At 52.9% G+C, this 15,714-nt stretch overlaps 1 protein-coding gene across 1 annotated transcript in view; it reads right to left on the reverse strand.

Annotated features, from left to right (window-relative positions):
- spab (space blanket) overlaps positions 1–15,714 on the reverse strand; it is an 84,019-nt gene that overhangs the window by 9,303 nt on the left and 59,002 nt on the right. The window lies entirely within an intron of this gene.

Consider the following 15,714-nt stretch of genomic DNA (forward strand, 5'->3'; position numbering starts at 1 on the left):
GACCGGCGACACGACGGGCACACTCACAGGCGTCGTTCGAAAAACCCAGCTGCACTTCGTCTGCTTCTTCGTTGTCCCGCTTGAACTCGTCCGCTTCTTCGCTGCGCTGCACCTGTCGGTCCCATTACAATTACTCTCCCTCCGAAAAAGGAGCCATCCTGGCGACTTAAGGAGAGGAGAGGATGGGCGGGTCATAGTAAGGCTTGAGGCGCTCAACGTGCACAGTTTCGCGCCCCCGGCGACGGTGGTCCGAAGAGGGAACGAGCGGCTCAACGATATAAGTCACCGGAGAAGTTTGGTGGACAACCCGGTAAGGTCCGTGAAAGCGAGACAGTAGTTTCGTGGCGAGGCCGGGAGTGGAGGAAGGCACCCAGAGCCAAACGAGGGCGCCAGATGGGTATGACGCTGGAGGGTCCGGGGAATCCCGACGGTGCTTCTGATCCCATTGGTGCTGGGTGGTGAAAGAGCGGGCAAGTTGCCGGCATTCTTCGGCATACAGGTGAGCTTCGGAGAGTAAGGTGGTCTCGGAAGGGTCAGGGTGATAAGGAAGGATGGTGTCCATGGTGGATGTAGGCTCCCGGCCATATAAGAGGAAGAAAGGAGAAAACCCCGTTGTTGTCTGAGTAGCTGTGTGACGAACGGGAGCACTTGATCCCAGTTGGAGTGGGCGGTGTCAACGTACATGGCGAGCATGTCATTCAGAGTGCGGTTGAACCACTCAGTCATGCCGTTGGTCTGGGGGTGATAGGCGCTGGTGTAGCGATGAACGATTTGGCATTGCTTGAGCAGTGCCTCGACGGCGTCCGAGAGAAAAACACGGCCGCGGTCACTTAGAAGTTCTTTCGGGGCGCCGTGACGAAGAACAAGACTGTGTAGAATGAAGTGAGCGACATCGTTTGCGGTAGCAGATTTGAGAGCCGACGTTTCGACGTAACGGGTGAGATGGCCAACGGCAACGATTATCCACCGATTATTAGCCGAAGTAGTCGGAAGCGGGCCATAAAGATCAATGCCGACGCGGTCAAAGGGACGGCCAGGGCAAGGTAACGGCTGCAAAGGAGCGGCGGCGGAGTGGGGAGTGTTGCATTTGGGTTGCAAGCCCCAAGGGTAGCGTTGGCCTGGCGGCCTGGGGCAAAGCAGGAAACATCCGAAGGTCCCGGCAAAGGATGAGTCGACTGGCAACAGAACAACTTGTTTATTCTGGCATCTCAAAAGAGCAGCCGGTCAGGGCGACCACGTTACTCGAAGGAAGGAATCGAAGGCTCTCTCGCGTCCGGCGCAGCTGTCTTTTTTTATACCCTCGGAGTCGAGGGCAAGAGGGAACGGCTTGGGAAGAGTCATCCGATACGGCGACGCTTGAACATGTTCAGGCGTGACGGGCGCGTCCGCCAGGCCGGCGCCGGTCAGACCTCCTCGCCTCCCAGATGAGGAGCTCCTCTCCCCGGCTGCCGCGCTTTGACAAGCGTGGGCAAAACAAGCACACACACACACACGCACGCACGACGACACGTGGCACTGAAACATGCCTGGACGCGCTTGGCGGGAGGCGTCGCGGCGGCGATGAACGAAGCCGCGGCGTCCGTTGCATCCGCGCCGGCTATACCGCGCGTCGTAGGTAGGCGAGACGTAACAGACCGCCCCGCCGGGAGAAGGAGATCCCGATGGTCAGGGGACTGCATCCGCTGTCCAGAGGGATGTCGCTCGATGATGCTCGTAATCGAAACCGATCGTCCCTCGACGTTGCTTGAGCGCAGCGCACAGAGAAGGCCTCGTTCTCGGGTTCAGGATCACATAGGACACTGTAAAGTCACTTCGGGAGAGTTGCCATTTTTGTGCTCGTTCCCAGCAAGCGTTAGAACTACGCCGAAACGCAACCGCTCAGTCAGCAAGCACGAGACAACCCTCACTAAGCTCTGCCAGGCTCTTTCCCCTTTTATACTACTGCCTAGTTCCTTACAGTAGTCAAGCAGCACTCAGAACGCGTCCACAAATTGGAAAATTGCACTAGAAAGCACATAATCACTTAGAAACTCTAAACAAAAGCAATATGTTAAAAATCCTGCCTCAGGAAGAAAACATCAGTAACCAACAACTTTGAGGCGGATTCCTACGTTAGGGGCTTCGACTTAAGCCATCGGCGTTACCGTTGAGACTCCCCTTTTTGTAACGCACCTCAAAGGAATATTGTTGCAAAGCGAGGCTCCAGCGCAGGAGGCGGCCATTTTTGGGAGAGATGTTCTGCAGCCATTGGAGAGGGCAGTGATCCGTCTCAATGATAAACCTCGAGCCGGCTAGGTAGCATGACAATTTCTGAACGGCCCACACGAGACACGCACACTCTTTCTCGGTGGCGCTGTACGCCTGCTCACGACAGGTCAGCTTACGACTAGCATACAGGACGGGGTGTTCCACTTCTCCATTGTCCCTTTGGCACAGTACAACGCCCATGCCTCGCTCACTAGCATCGCACTGAACAACGAACCCTTTGGTATAGTCTGGCGATCGTAGCACAGGCTGGCTTGTTAGGGCGCTCTTTAGGGCGCTAAAAGCTCTCTCCTTTGTCTCGCTCCAGACGACTGTTTGGGGCTCTGTTTTTCTTAGAGCATCCGTCAGGGGAGCCGCGATATCGGAGTACCTGGGGATGTACCTCTGATAGTAGCCGGCGACACCCAAGAACGACCGAATATCGGTCTTCGTGCGCGGTTGCGGGAAGTCTCGCACAGCGGCCACCTTTATTTCAGAGGGGCGGCGACGACCCTGTCCAATCACGTGACCGAGGTAGACAACCTCGGCCTGTGCTAATTGGCACTTGGGAGCCTTGACTGTCAAGCCCGCTTCGCGCAGGCGGGTTAGCACTGCCCGCAAGTGTGCCATATGCTCAGACCAGGAGGCGGAGAATATCGCTACGTCGTCTAAATACGGTAAAGCGAATTCTTCCTGTCCCCGCAACACTTTGTCCATGAGGCTTGAAAAGCAGTATGGCGCGTTCTTCAAACCAAAACTCAAAACTTTAGGACGGAATGTTCCCATTGGTGAAATGAACGCCGCATACCTACTAGCCTCTTCTGTAAGTGGAACCTGCCAATAACCCCTGACAAGATCTAGGGTGGAAATAAACTGAGCGCTACTAACTTTCTCAAGGCGCTCCTCGATGTTAGGGATCGGATAAATTTGATCCTTAGTAATGGAATTAAGCCTGCGGTAGTCGACGCAAGGACGAGGTTCCTTGCCCGGTACCTCAACTAAAATCAAAGGGGAGGTATAATCACTCTCACCCGCCTCAATAACACCGAGCTGTAGCATTTTCTTTACCTCAGCCTCCATAATATCGCGCTGGCGGGGTGACACCCGGTACGCCTTGGATCGTACTGGCTCTGGGGAGGTAAGTTCTATATCATGAGTAAGGACAGAAGTCCTACCAGGCCTCTCAGAGAACTGACCTTGAAACTCTTGTAAGAGTTGGTGTAGTTCGGTTTTCTGCTCAGCCGACAGCGGTGCTTTACTGAGTAAGTCACTAATGACCTGATCAGTGTCTTCCCTGTTCGTCACTGAGCCTAGTCCCGGAAGCTCGACCGGAAGCTCTTCTAGCTTTCCCTTGTCGGGCATTTCCTCTCCAGTACCTGGTGCCTTCAACGCTACAGGCTCAATTTTATTCAGTTCGGACGTGCTCTGAATATCAGCTTGCTGCGCCTCCGACCCTTTCTCATTGTTTGACAACGTCGGCCCCGCAACTACCGCCTTTGCAGCGAGCTCCCGAACTCCTGATCTGGTTAAGGCCTGAACGCTAGCCTCACCAAACAAAAGCCCCTTCTCGCGCAGGAGGTGATCGGACCTGTTCGAAAATAGGTACGGGTACTGGGAGGGCAGCCTAGATGACACTACGGCCTCCGTCTCAAGTGCTCCGAAAGGTCCTTCAATAAGCACTTTTGCTACGGGCAGACACACGCTATGAGCTTCCACGGCTTGCTTGATCCATGCGCACTCGCCCGTGAACATATCGGGTTCTACGTAAGAGGGGTGAACTACATCCATTGTAGCTGCGGAATCACGAAGCACTCGGCACTCTTTCCCGTTCACGAGGAAGTCTCGCATGTAAGGCTCGAGAAGCTTCATGTTCTCGTCATTGCTACATAATGACAAACACACGACTTCTCTTTTTGTTTCTGGACACTGCGCCGAAAAGTGACCCGGCTTCTGGCACGTATAACACACGCGCGCTTGCCTCGCCTCGAACCGCTTTCTGCGTTCGGCTTCGGCTGCCGCCGTCTCCTTACGTTCGGTCGGACTGCTTTCACTCGCATCCGCACTACGCGTGTCCCCCCTTGCTCTCATGGGTGTGAACTTCGGCCTCTCAGACTTGGAGCCAAATTCACCCTTTTGACCGTCCTTAGCTCCGCGAGCCCGACGCGTCACAAACTCCTCGGCTAGCTCGGCGGCTTTAGCCACTGTACTAACGTCTGGCCTATCCAAGACCCAGTACCGCACGTTCTCAGGTAACCGACTGTAAAACTGTTCTAGCCCGAAACACTGCAGAATTTTCTCGTGGTCACCAAACGCTTTCTCTTCTTTGAGCCACTCCTGCATGTTTGACATAAGCCTGTAGGCAAACTCTGTATATGACTCATTTCTGCCTTTTTCATTTTCCCGAAACTTCCGACGGAACGCCTCCGCTGACAGCCTGTACTTTTTTAGCAGACTTGATTTCACTTGGTCGAAATCCTCTGCCTCCTCTCTCTTCAAGCGAGCGACTACGTCGGCCGCCTCGGCGGGCAACAAAGTGAGCAAGCGCTGTGGCCACGTTTCCCGAGAGAACCCCTGCTTCTCGCACGTTCGCTCAAAGTTAACCAGGAACAAACCAATGTCCTCTCCAAGCTTAAACGGCCGCATCAGGTCAGTCATTTTGAACGATACCCGTTCTCCTGCACCGTGTGCCTGACTTCCATTACGAGCGCGTTCCATCTCTACCTCGAGACGCTTCATTTCTAAAGCGTGGTCGCGCTCTTCTTTCTCTTTTTGCTCTTTACGTTCGCGCTCCTCTTTCTCTTTTTGTTCTTTACGTTCGCGCTCCTCTTTCTCTTTTTGTTCTTTACGTTCGCGCTCGTCTTTCTCTTTTTGCTCTTTACGTTCGCGCTCGTTTTTCTCTTTTTGCTCCCTCTCCTCAATGGTCTCAAGGCATTCCGACAGCTCGTCATCCTCAGCCTCCAACTCAAGAATCGCCCTTAGCAGTTCTGGTTTTCTGAGTTTGTCTGAGACATCAAGACCCAACTCTCTTGCAAGCTCCAGCAATTTCGGTTTGCGCAACGACTTCAAATCCATGGCTGCTCCGAATGCTGCTTTCTCTACTGCCTACTATTGTCTTGCCGCAAACTAACCCGGCAGCAACGACAACACAATTACCAGCTCTGTTTCTGACACTAACAAAAGCCTGGCAAAACTCAGAAGAAGAAAGTCCCGCACTCACCAAACCTCGCAGCCAAGAATTCAGCGCAGTCGTTCCGCTGCAGGCAACCAGTCATCACACAGTGCTCGTTGCACTGCTCCCGGATGGTCGTTGTGCTGCTCAGCATACAGTTGAACGCATATCTTCGCTGCTGGCCTCCGTTGTCGGGATCTCACCGCTGGCAACCAGTTGTTGCATTTGGGTTGCAAGCCCCAAGGGTAGCGTTGGCCTGGCGGCCTGGGGCAAAGCAGGAAACATCCGAAGGTCCCGGCAAAGGATGAGTCGACTGGCAACAGAACAACTTGTTTATTCTGGCATCTCAAAAGAGCAGCCGGTCAGGGCGACCACGTTACTCGAAGGAAGGAATCGAAGGCTCTCTCGCGTCCGGCGCAGCTGTCTTTTTTTATACCCTCGGAGTCGAGGGCAAGAGGGAACGGCTTGGGAAGAGTCATCCGATACGGCGACGCTTGAACATGTTCAGGCGTGACGGGCGCGTCCGCCAGGCCGGCGCCGGTCAGACCTCCTCGCCTCCCAGTTGAGGAGCTCCTCTCCCCGGCTGCCGCGCTTTGACAAGCGTGGGCAAAACAAGCACACACACACACACGCACGCACGACGACACGTGGCACTGAAACATGCCTGGACGCGCTTGGCGGGAGGCGTCGCGGCGGCGATGAACGAAGCCGCGGCGTCCGTTGCATCCGCGCCGGCTATACCGCGCGTCGTAGGTAGGCGAGACGTAACAGGAGGTATCTTGCGACGTTGGCAGGCGGTGCATGACCGAATGTGCTGACGTATGTAGCGGTACATACCTCGCCAGTAGAATCGCTGACGAAGGCGAGCATATGTTTTCAGTGCACCGGCGTGGCCGCATTGTGGAGCGGCGTGAAAAGAGGCACAGATTGTAGCACGGAGGTGTCGAGGGATGACCAACAGCCACTTCCGGCCGTCGGGGAGGTAATTACAGCGGTATAAGAGGCCATCACGAACGGCGAAGTGGTGGGCTTGGCGGCGAAGGGTCCGGGTCGAATGATGCGGCGAGGGAGTGTTCAGGAAGTTTAGCAGCGAGGTGATCCAAGGATCCTTCAGTTGTTCGGAGAGCATATCAGGGATGTTGAACGAAGAGAATTCGTAGGCACAGACGAGGGCAGAGGTTGACTCGCATGGGAGTGGTGAACGAGAAAGGGCGTCGGCGTCCGAGTGCTTGCGGCCGGAGCGATAAATGACGTGTATATCAAACTCCTGGAGACGTAAAGCCCAGCGGGCGAGTCGGCCAGAAGGATCTTTGAGGGAGGATAGCCAGCATAGGGCGTGGTGGTATGTGACGACATAGAAGGGCCGGCCGTAAATGTAAGGGCGGAACTTGGCAATTGCCCAAATGATGGCGAGACATTCTTTTTCTGTGACAGAATAGTTTGATTCCGCCTTGGTGAGGGCGCGGCTGGCGTAAGCGACGACGTATTCCGGATACCCTGGCTTTCGCTGGGCAAGAACTGCGCCCAAGCCCACACCGCTCGCGTCAGTGTGAACTTCTGTCGGACAGGCGGGATCAAAATGGCGAAGGATGGGGGGAGAGACCAGCAGGCGGCGTAAAGTGCTGAACGCGGTATCGCAGGCGGGGGACCAAGACGAAAGGTTCGGGCTGCCGGCAAGAAGCTGCGTTAAAGGGGCGATGATACTGGCGAAATTTCGGATGAAGCGGCGAAAATATGAGCATAAGCCTATAAAACTGCGAAGTTCTTTTAAGGTGGTTGGTTTGGGGAAGTCAGCGACGGCGCGAAGTTTGGCAGGGTCAGGAAGAACGCCGTCTTTAGAGATGACATGGCCTAATATTGTGACCTGCGTTGCACCGAAGTAACATTTTTTCAAGTTCAGTTGGAGGCCGGCGTCAGTAAGGCTAGTGAGTACGCGCTGAAGGCGGTGCAGATGGGAAGGAAAATCTTTGGAAAAAACGACAATGTCATCTAAGTAACACAGACAAGTTTCCCATTTGAGGCCAATGAGAATAGTGTCCATCATCCTTTCGAATGTGGCTGGAGCATTGCAGAGGCCGAATGGCATGACATTGAACTCATACAAGCCGTCTGGGGTGACGAAAGCGGTTTTCGGCCTGTCGTTCGCTGCCATCCGGACCTGCTGTTGCCGGAGCGTAAGTCGAGGGATGAAAAATACTCCGCTCCCTGCAAGCAATCCAGTGCGTCGTCGATTCGGGGTAGAGGATAAACATCCTTGCGTGTGATCTTGTTGAGACGGCGGTAGTCCACACAGAACCTGATGGAGCCATCTTTTTTCGTCACCAAGACAACAGGAGAGGCCCAAGGGCTGTGAGAAGGCTGTATTATGCCGCGCCGAAGCATGTCGTCAACATTGTCACGGATGACGCGGCGCTCGCTCGGCGAGACTCGGTACGGTCGCTGACGCAAGGGAGCGTGGGTACCAGTGTCAATTGTGTGAGAGACGGCCAATGCGCGCCCCAAGGAGGGCTGGGAAAGGTCGAAAGAGTTGCGGAAGCGGCAGAGAAGTTCCAAGATTTGGTCACGGTAAGCGGACGGAAGGTCGGGAGCGATGTTACGACGAAAGACGTCGATGGAAATCGGATCGGGCGCTGTCGCACAACAGTCTAAGGCAGTAACTGGGGAGCAGGCACGGGTATCGGAGAACTCGGAAGCAAGAGCAGGGTCCAGTTCTTCAATAGAGCCGAGGCATTCGCCGCGAAGAACAAACGACGGGCAAGAAAATGGGTTGGTGACATAGATGTCGCAGTGGCCATCGGAAATCGAGACAACGGCGAATGGAATGAGGAGGCGCTGATGGCGAGTGGCTGCTGCGGTAGGTGTGAAAAGAACAGGGCCGCTGAGGAAAGAGTCGGGGCGAAGCGGAACGAGGGCTGAAGAGGAGGGAGGTATGTCGGTGTCGGCAGCTACAAGAAGCTTAGCGGAGCGCACAGGTAGGTCACACAACGAAACATCACACAGGGGAGAAAGCTCAAGTTCCGCACGGGCACAATCAATCACTGCACGGTGGGTCGAGAGGAAATCGCAGCCGAGGATGACATCGTGAGAGCAGGCGGTCAGCACAACAAACTCGATGGTATAGGCGACGTCGTTGATAGAAACGCGGACCGTGCAGGCTGCGATGGGGTGGATGCGCTGAGAGGTGGCCGTACATAGTGAAAAGTCAGACAGCGGCGTTGTCACCTTACGAAGTTTGCGGCGAAGAGCATCACTAATTACTGACACTGCAGCACCCGTGTCGACGAGCGAGAGAACGGGGACGCCTTCAACAGACACCTCAATCACGTTAGCAGGAGAACACGGAGGACTTAAAAGTTGGCAAAACACGCAGTTCTTGCCTCCTGAACTGCGGCAGTCAGTTTTCCTCTGGGAGAGGGTCCGGGCGGTGGAGCATCGGAGAAATGGAACGTCGACGAGGGGAAGGCGAGCGGCGAGTAGGGTACTGGGAGCGATGTGTAGAGGAGGCAGAAGAGACATTAGGCAAGGGCGGCCCGGAATCGTAGCGGAAATTGCGCATGAAATCGCCAGAACGAGGATATCGCTGACGGCAAAAGCGTGCGACATGGCCCGGAAGACCGCAGGAATAGCATATTGGTCGATTGTCCTCGGTACGCCAGGGGTTCGTAGGGTTTCGGCGGGGTCGACGAACCGGGACCTGCGGCGGGGGTATAGACGGCGGTGGATCATAAAAGGCCGGGCTGCTAGGGTAGGCGGCAGAGGTGGGCGAGCGCCGTGTACCGGTGACTGCTTCAGCATAGGTGAGCGGCGCTGCCACAGGAGGAGGTGGGGGACTGGATGGCAGAACTGCAGCGACCTGCTCCTGAATAGCACGACGGATAGTGGGCGTGAGAGATGGCGCCAGGCCGTGCGGAGGGCAGACGGGGTCGGGAATGTGATGCAGCAGAGAAAGCTGGCGAGCGATCTCTTCGCGGATGAAGTCTTTAACCTGCTGCATGAACAGGGACTGCTCAGCAGACGAGCCATCAAGGGCCAAGCCAGCAAGACCCCCCGCAGGCGTGCCGGACTGCCGCGTAGATGCGCGTTGCTTGCGGAGTTCGTCGAAGCTTTGGCACAGCTGGATGACGGTAGCGACGGAGGTGGGGTTCTTCGCCAGCAGCATCTGGAAAGCGTCATCGGCTATGCCTTTAAGTATGTGGTTGACTTTATCCCCTTCGGACATGGAGGGGTTGACACGCTTGCACAGGTCAACGATGTCCTCGATGTAGCTTGTGAACATCTCGGAAGGGAGCTGAGATCGAGCACGAAGATGTTGCTCGGTGCGAAGCTTCCGGACGGCGGGGCGGCCGAAAACGTCGGCGAAGCTCGTTTTAAAGGACGACCAGGTGGGAAGATCGGCCTCATGGTTGCGAAACCATAGGTTGGCAACGTCCGTTAGGTAGAAGAGGACGTTGCTAAGTTTCACGGAATCGTCCCACCGATTGTAAGTGCTGATGCGCTCATAGGAGGCCAGCCAATCGCCGACGTCTTGGTCATCGGTGCCACTAAATGGAGAAGGGTCACGCTGGCGCTGCACCCCGTGACAGAGTACGGTGGCAGGGATGGGCTGCGATGGTTCACTCGGACCTTCCGGCATGGTGGCGGAGACGAGGAGCGTTCCACTCCGAAGTTCCAGGATGAGGACCAGGACGGGAACCGAGGCACCTTCACCAAGTGTCAAGGCGTTTATTTGAAGCACAGGTCTGTTGGTCTTGGTTGACCGGCGACACGACGGGCACACTCACAGGCGTCGTTCGAAAAACCCAGCTGCACTTCGTCTGCTTCTTCGTTGTCCCGCTTGAACTCGTCCGCTTCTTCGCTCCGCTGCGCCTGTCGGTCCCATTACAATATAGACATTCTTCAGAGGTTGCGGCAGCAAATATGAAAATGCGCTCAGCATCACCATTCTCCTTGAGTAGTATGAAAAGTTGGTGTCGCTCATGGACAAAGCCTCCGTCTCCTGCAAGCAATGTTCTCCCACATGTACACTAAGTAGTTCTCAGATCAAAAGCTCTTTACAAGAGTGATAGCGATAAGGTACACATTTCCACATACCATGCGAGGGGCATGTTGTGAAGAACCTTGCACGTCAGATGAGTTGGAGCCCTGCAGCCTGCTGTGGCTTGTAGTTAGTACGCTGCTTCAAGACATCAATACGGATTCACCCTCCAAGTGGATGAAGAATGCATTTGTTGTCACTTCACAGTCTCCCTGAGAAAGTGTGAAAACTTTGCCAATCCAGATATGTTTCAGAGTGGCAACACAATGGTGCAGACTGTGTGCCTCAGTAGGGCCTTTTTATATGGATAATTAAAAAAAATTTGCAAAGAGACTAGCAGAAATCAACGAGTGAAAAGAGGAGTAAATTGAAAATCTTCTTTTAGATACAAGGCTTTTATTGTAATCTGCCAACCTTTGATGTAGCGCGGTCGCTTGTCCAGAGGACAACCAAAATGCCATTGGGCAATCCTATTTATGGGCGACTCAAGGAAGAAATGGTGTTCCGAACCCTCACACATGCGTACCACAACTCGTCATCCTGCTCTTTCAGGGTTGAATTGTTCAGGCTGTCAAAAAGCTGATCTGCCTTTTCCGCAAACTCTGCTGTAAGTTTGGCATCAACAGGAAGCCCCTGAATGGTGGTGAGAGTGAGAAGTGCCACAGACACAGGTTTGCTGAACACTTTTGTGGCATGCTAACTCTCATGTGAGGGGTGTTCAAATATGGCTTATGGATGGGATGGATGAGCATTATTGACAGGCTGACATTGTTCCGACTCTTGAGCGCAGATGACTGCTGTCGCCAAATGGGCCTTTTGTTTCAAGCCACTGAATTAAGTCTAATAGCAGCTTATATATTGCAAGAGCTGTTGATGCTTTGTGGGCCGCCGCAAAGGCTACTGGCTGAATCCAAGTTCTTGATATGCCAGACACTGCCATAACAAGAGCTTTGTTTGCCTTTTAAGACGTCCTTCTATTCCCATCATCTACGAAGCCAATTACGGCATCCCTCATAGCCTGAGTCGCTTTGGGACTTTAAATTCCCATAGACCATAAACAATATCTTGCGAGTGATCATACATCAAAATTCTTTTCAAGGCTATTTCATCGAATAAAAGACAACATGCTTTGTCTTGAAGTGGTCAATAATTTGTAACTGACTCTATTGCATTCATGGCACCTGTAATGATACCAAGTGTCATTGGGATGTCTGCCAGCCACCGCCTCAGCATCCTCACATGCGGCAAAGGAAGCATTTCTCTAAAGAAGCAATAAGATTTTTGGGAGTGAAAGAACAAATTGAGAGCGAATGGTTTGTTTTTACCAATGCTTTTTGTATTTTGGAAAAGAGCAGAGCCTGATTTGAAAAAAATTCTTGTAGCAAATGCGGCTCATATTTTTTTAGAGCCTCCTGATGTGTTACTCGCCTTCTCTCATGCCTTTTTCTAATCCGGCCCCGTACTTTTCTGTATCTGTCGCATTGAGAATGCAGTTTCTTAATCTACTAGAGGATTTGAGTGGTGTACGCAGATGTGCGTCTCCTCTGTCCGCTTTTTGGTGCTTCCGGTGCAGATGTCACCGTTCCCTGTCCAACGCTGACCTGTCTGGCACCACTGAGGCCACTGGGCCAGCTTCACCTGAAAAAAATATGAAAGAAATCAAAAACGCGTCTTTTTGGAAACCTCACAGAGCACCCTACATCCCATACAAATTACTGTTGTTAGGGTGCAATTGGAGGGCAACTAATCACCCACCGTGTAATGCTAAATCATGTTTTGTTTGAGGTCATGAATATGCTCAGGCAGAAATCAACACTCATAGGTGAAGTTCATCATGTCATGGTGAGATTTTCCCGTCTAAGGAGCACAAATTCACAGCCACATAACTTAAACGTTGCAAGAAAGCAGTTCATTAAAAAAATTGCAAAATTTTATGAAACATTGACAGGAAGTAACAACCCTTGCAAAGAATTGGTTCTGTATTAGTTTATATTTGGATACATACGCGAAATCTACAAAAATGCGACTGCGGCGCATTGTATTTTTCTATGTATCTGGTTCGTCTACTGCGTAATCGTCTACATGCACCGCATCAAGCTTAGTGGTGCCATGCTCAGTGTGACGTTCCTTGTGTGTGCTACGAGGTTCCGCGTTCGACGGCGCGGCGTAGACGGAGACCCAGATGACAGCGGCATCATCAATTACCCAGCCATGCTCTTTGAGAGTGACGACCAGAACGAAGGGGTTTAAGCCCAACCGGACCCAACCGGACCCGCCGCCGCCGCCGCGGGGAAACGGGCTTTACCCTCCCCAATTGCCGTGGCGGTTCCAGGGGCGGCCTCGTTTCGGCGGGCCTGGCCCCTCCCGAGCACATCCCAGGACAAGGGACCACTTTCCCGGCCTTTTAGTGACCTCGCGTTCCGGCCTTCAGGGGCGAGTGTCATTTGATGGAGAACGGAGGCCGATGACCCGCGGGAACTGTCAGCGGGCCAGAGCGCGCCTTACCTTGAGGAGCGAGTGTCAGTTGATGGATAGAGAACGGAGGCCGGTGACCCGCAGGAACTGTCAGCGGGCCAGAGCACGCCTTGCCACAGCCGACGCTATGCGCTACCTCGAAGACAACCTTCTTTCCCTCGGACTCAACACGTGAGGGGGGCGAGACTATAAGTGCGGTGGTATGTTTGTGCGCCCAAGTGAAAGCCCTAACCCCCCTCCTTCCCCTCCGGCGTGGGCGTCCTCACCCTAGGGAGTGTGGGGAGAAGAGGATATAAAAATCGACAAGCAGTACGGAAGAAGAACGCTCAGGACGACATCGTTCGCCAAGGGGTCCTTCAGCGCCGAAGCCCGACGGCGTGCAGCTTCTGCCAGCAACCGTTCGAGCTCAACTCCGGAGCCACTCCATCGTCCCCATGAAGTCGTCGGCACGTAAGCTCGGACGCCCCAGCCTCTGATGTATAATCTTAATCATGTGTAATTATTGAATATATCTGTTTGTTTAAACTGAGCCATACGGTGTCTCTTTGCCTCTCCGTCCCGTGTGGACCTGCGCATTATAAGGGTCATCACATCAGTGTAGGCAGTGCAACGGCAAGCTGCGCCCACTTTCAGCTTAGGATGCTCTTGTTAGCTGCCGCTGTAATCGAATGCAGGCGGCAGGGGCTGGGTGCGCATTTCCCACATCTGATATGCTAGAAAGTCTAGACGGGTCACATTCAGGTAAACGTGGCTGCGAGACAACTGGTATCTCGAGTGCTCTATATATGTTGCATTATCAGCAATTTAAAAACTTTGTGAACAAAATGACTGCAGGTATGCCTATAAGTTTTGTTCTGAAAATAATAAATAGCATAAGTATTTACACAGCTGTGTCTGAACATATGTACATTTTTATGAATTGTAAGAGTTATGCAAATTGAAGAATCAAGAAATAAATTTTTGCATTAAAGTGAAACTGATGCACTATTACAGACTTCTCGGTATCCATGACGAAAATATCAAGGCTACCGGTGCGTAGTTTTTTATGCAAATGAAAAAATTGACCATTTTGCAATAAATTTTCATGTTATCTTTGTGCACTTACCGTCATAGGGCGAGTTCTATGGTGCTGTTGTGGGGACTCTGATGGTTGCCCTTGGCCTAGCACCTGTTGAAAAAGAACAAATGCACTTTAGGATGCTTGAAACCGGGTGTTTTAGTGTTCAGGTGTAATTTTCCTTCAACTAGCTTTGCATTGCGTATGTGAAAAAAAGGAGAGAAGACGGGTACAGAAAAAGTTAAAAAAAAAGTGTCCTGCGCAAAAGGCGCCGCCTCGCTTATAAAGACCTTAAAGCGCCCTCGGCCACCCATTCCCCCAACCGGCGGAAGTGCCACGAAACCGCGAAAAAGCCATAACGAACTAGGCGAAACTGTTTCTGGGAGCCTCACGAAAGCAGACACGACAGAAAGGAAGGAGGTAAGAGATACGTCACGAGATAGGAATACTGAGGAGAGTTCGGTGCCCTCCAGTATATGGTCGATCGTGCGCGCATAGAGCGAGAAACTTCAGTGACAGCCGGTGTGGAGGGCTGAGGGAAATTTACGCTGCTTAGAGCAGGCGGAAGGTTGTACCATGTAAAAGCGGCGTCTGGAGCGGCAGCACTACGGTACACAATAGTTTAGAGCAACGCTTCCGCGAGGCACACTAGGGAGTTCAGCACGAATATCGCCAATCAAAGCTGTCTGTGCATCTTAGAAAAAAACTCTGACGTCTATTCTATACGCAGCTCACGGCGCGCTTTCGACTTTCAGCGCGCTGCCCCAACCTACTGGTGTTAGTGAGGCCTGCACGATAATTCTGAATTGCGACGCTCACATCGCGGCTGCAGAAAACACGCACGAACAACACGCACGTAATATATATTCAATCGCTAAATTCCATAAGACCTAAACCTAACTGTAACAGCGAGACACTTAAGATTAAGCCAGACACTGAGGCACACACAAATGTAAGCAAGCAAAGCAAAGTAGCGAACGGTCCCAGCCTTAAGAAGGGCAATGCCGCGTCGGGCCATCTAGAACTGCAACACTTCCCCTTATTTTTGCTTTATGAGTCTAAACGTACTTTTTAAACGCATCTCGCAAAAGCAAAGCCGCTGCAGTAAACGGCACCAGGCGAAATTCACCGTATTCCATCGGAAATTTCAAATCGCAACGGTCAACGGCGGCCAAAACAAAGGCACGAAGGAGGAAACGGTTTTGTGAACTTGTTACGCCAAGGAGGATATAATGTGCAGTGAATTCATAAATACCTGAGGTGGGCAGGAACACTGAAGAAGCGTTGTCCACTCTTGCCGGATGTGCTGCACTACTCTGCGCTGCTCCTGTGTATATGTCGCGTCGGCAGCGTCGGACAGGCTAAAGTTTCGTTTCTCGTAATTTCGCCCACGCTGACCGCGCGGTCGTCTGCAGCGGCGGCGCTTGCGGCGAGGACGCGATGTGTCATCTTCGCAAGTCATTTCTTTGATATTTTATTTTTAATACTTATGGCTGGTTACAATTTAGTTCACAAGCAAGTTTTTTTTATCTACTCTGCTCGAGAAATATTACTTTTATGGGGCTTTACTTAGGTCGCGCTTACCGCCGATACCAGGATCGCTGCAATTGTTTCGACCGTGGCGGCACCCACGGCGCGGACGCGCAACCTGCAATATGCCACGGCATTGCCCCGGCTCCTGCAGCATCCGCAGAGGCGGAGAGGCAGGCGCCGCGACGCCACCACGCGAGCGGC

Source organism: Amblyomma americanum, chromosome 6, assembly GCF_052857255.1.
Source record: "Amblyomma americanum isolate KBUSLIRL-KWMA chromosome 6, ASM5285725v1, whole genome shotgun sequence".
In the NCBI taxonomy this organism is placed as follows: domain Eukaryota; kingdom Metazoa; phylum Arthropoda; class Arachnida; order Ixodida; family Ixodidae; genus Amblyomma; species Amblyomma americanum.